The sequence below is a fragment of the Momordica charantia genome (assembly GCF_013281855.1).
Source record: "Momordica charantia cultivar OHB3-1 chromosome 5 unlocalized genomic scaffold, Mcharantia_2.0 BLBB01000005.1, whole genome shotgun sequence".
Classification (NCBI taxonomy): Eukaryota; Viridiplantae; Streptophyta; class Magnoliopsida; order Cucurbitales; family Cucurbitaceae; genus Momordica; species Momordica charantia.
In genome coordinates, this window is record NW_028275163.1 from 11,130,022 (window position 1) to 11,133,535 (window position 3,514).

At 42.1% G+C, this 3,514-nt stretch overlaps 1 long non-coding RNA gene across 1 annotated transcript; it reads left to right on the plus strand.

Annotated features, from left to right (window-relative positions):
* Positions 1-2,532: 2,532 nt before the first annotated feature.
* Positions 2,533-3,076, plus strand: LOC148211299 (uncharacterized). The gene is made up of 2 exons (XR_015790980.1): positions 2,533-2,778; positions 2,868-3,076. It is a non-coding gene; the product is annotated as an uncharacterized LOC148211299 (long non-coding RNA).
* The last annotated feature ends 438 nt before the right edge of the window (positions 3,077-3,514 follow it).

Genomic DNA, 3,514 nt, shown 5'->3' on the forward strand with positions numbered 1-3,514 from the left:
AGATCATCTCTGACTACGTCTTCATGCATTTGCCTTTGGAGGGTGAGAGAATTGATTCTTGCACTGCAGGCTGGATAAGTTTTTATCCTTAGATGTTCGATAACGGGGTTAGATTTCTCTTTCTCAGTTCGCCCAGTCTTTTTTGTCTTTCATCCGGCTAGCACCGACTCAACTCGCTCCGAAAGCTTGGGAAATGATGATGGCTCTGGCTATCATTTGGCATTTAGCGAGGGGCAAAAGATGAACTTGGGCTTACTAAACATTCTTATGATTCTAAAAATGATCTCGGCTTTCCTGGGGTTTTACAGATTAAACTCTCGCCACTGGGAGATCTTGAAACCTCCTACGTCCAACAAGTACTAGAATGATCGGTGATCTTTTGATAATAGATCTACGGTCAGGTTCCTAGCCGCTTTCGGAAAAGTGGTAAGATCCATGTTCTTTCCTTCTTTCTCTTATTTATGTGGGCGCAACCCTGTGTTTCAGGAGAATTTTTTCATTTTCAGCCTCAATGGGCAGGGTTCCTCCCTTTTCCACTGAGTCCATCTCGACCCTTGTAACGATCCAGGTGCTTCTGAGCGACAAATGAGATTCTTCGATTATTATTACCGATTAAAAGTTATCGTTAGGGATGATAAAAATACTCGCGAAAACCGATCTCGGTAGGTACCCGACCAGATCGGGTCGGGGATTCCCCGGTTTAACTAGGGACGGGGTCAAATTGGAGATCCCAATGGAGTTCCCGACAGGGATGGGGGAAGGTCCCCCCCTGTCCCCGTCCCTGACCCCGCACCATTTAATTTTTTATTATTTTTTTAATTTTTATATACAATAAATTAATAATAATAATTTTTATTAATTTTTATATTACTTTTATAATTGGTTTAAAAACAAGTCAAATGTCTCAAGCTTATCAAGCCCAATATGAAAGTTATCTCTTTCAAACCTCTAACCCTAATTTTTTATTCTATTTTAGCCACCTTCTTCAACCTTCACTTTCTCTCCCCAAAGCTATCTCTTTCAACTTCTTCAATATTCACACTACCGACAACGACTATCCAGTTCCGACGGCGACGACTCAGTTCTGGCGGCTTCTATGTTGGAAAATATTATGTTAATTTTCTTGATTTTTCCTTGCTTTAGATTGTATAACTTCAAACTTTGAGGTTTGAATGGTTGGATTTGTTGGATTAAACCTTCATTCTCAATTAAAGATTCGTCCGATTGAAAAAACCAACACATCTAAAACTTCGTAATTGTATTTAATTAAAATTTACTATTCTATAAAATAAAAAGTTTATATTTTTTTAAAGAATTAAAATATTAATAAATCTTAAAAAAATAAATAAAGAAGGTCGGGGAGTGGTTCCCCACGGGACCCCATCCTCGATTAGGGATTCCATGTCCCGTCCCCGCCCCCAAAGTTTCAGGGATGGGAACGGGGATGAGGGTAAAATTCTCCAACGCGGCGGGGATGGAGATACCCCTAGCCCCGCCCCATTGCCAATCTTAGTTATCGTTCCATAATGATATTATCATAATTGACATCAAGTCCTTGGAACCAAGTTAAGGTAAGAAGAAAGCACAACCGCACATAAAACGCCCATGGCGCACACAACTATACCATCAACAACGCGCTTCTGCGCGCCTGCCATTACCTTTTGCAGTCTCTGCACGCACGCTAGTGCCCCGCACGAGCACTTGCACCTTGCCACACTGCGCGCGCCTCCTCCAGCCAAGTGTCAACCTCTCAACGCACCCCGTGGTGCCAGCTTCAACGCATCCTCTGTCAGCTTCAGCGCCCTTCTCTGCTCACCTGACAAGGCACCCACGCCTGTGCGTGTGCCCGTCTTCGCCTCGTCCATGCAAGCACCTGCCTACGCCGCATGCTGCTTGCCCATGCAAATGTCCAACAAGCCTCACACAGTGCCTCTATATGCCTTGCCTGCCTTCGTCCGCGTGCACGCCTACCAATCGCTCAGCGTCGGGCCTCTTCGCCCGCGCCCGCCATGCCGCCCATCCGCCCAGCGCACGCCCACCATGCCACCGCCCCAAGTGCGCATCTCCTTGGTGTTGCTTGCCGCCCACTCTATTCCTTGTAAGGAAATTATTTCCTTTTTATTTTTCTTAATTTAATTTTGTTTAGATAAGGAATGATTTCCCTTGCTTGGTTAGCAAGTTGGTGGATTTTAGGAAATATCTTTTTTTTCCTTATTTTATTTTAGGGAAAAATACATTTTTAGTCCTTTGAGATTTGGATTAAGTGTCTATTTGGTCCTTAAAGTTACAAAATAGACACTTTTAGTCCTTGAAGTTTGAAGTAGATGCCTATTTGGTCCATAAAGTTTGAAAATGAACATTTTTTGTCCTTTATGTTTGAGAAATGGTTGTAAATGGTCATTGACTTATACTTTGACCGTTAGTTGACTAACGTTAAAATGACGTATCAGTTAAATTGCTGACCGTATTTTGTTAAGTATATTAATTAAATTTTTTTATGACTCAATTTTTTTAATAATTAAATCTCCTTCCTTTCACCTTGCACCTTTTTCTTCCCTTCCTCCGGATGAAGGTCACCATGATCGTCGGCCGCCGTCTCAATCCTCGTCTGTCGCTATCATCGTCGCCAACCTCCGACGACCTTCGCTGGCCAAGAAGAGGGAACAATGACAAGAAGTAGAGCTCTCACTTGTTCTAGATCTGGAAAGAAGGAGAGAGGGATAGAGACTCCAAGCACAACTTCGCGTACTTGCCATATACAGCCCCGCCCTGATTCTGGTAAGCGTGTTGGGTGATGTTTATAGGGGTGGGTTTGTTTAGGGATTTGGCCACATTTTTACTCCCAGTTTGTTTGTATCGATGAACAGGTACGTTACAGAGACCGCACATCGCTCGGAAACTTTGTTCGTGTTCAATTCAAAACAAAATCCCAATCTTAAAACTCCATTTACTCTAAACCATCCAAAAATTTAACATCAATTTTATTATGAATTACGAATTTAAAACCTTGTTCACCATCGAAACTGTCGTACATGAATGTAATATGGTTGTCCTTTACACGACTCTTCACTTTCCAGATCGCATCTCTGAATCCTATCTTCCTGCCTAATTGATCATTGAATCATAGCACAACACGAATTTGGTTGCGAATACTTAGAGATATTAGAGAAGGAAGATGTGGGAGGGGCTTTAATTAAAAATGCCCATTTTCATTAATTTCCCTATAAACCCTGAAAAAGAATTTGAAAATCAAAATCGTGAGGGGAAGGAATAGAGAAGAAGGGAAGGGGCAGTGAAATTGAAGTAAAACTCACATGGAGGATGAAATATAATAATAGGTTTAAGAGGTTGTTTTGGAAGAAGCTCCATTAGAGAAGGAAAAGTTGTAGAGATGATAGAAGAGAAGGAGAAGCAATGAGAGAGAAGAGAGAGATGTAATGATAAGTGAGGCAAGGAGAGCTCTCTCCCTCTCTCCTTAGTTCCAAATCTGGAACGACGGAGAGCACTCCTTCGC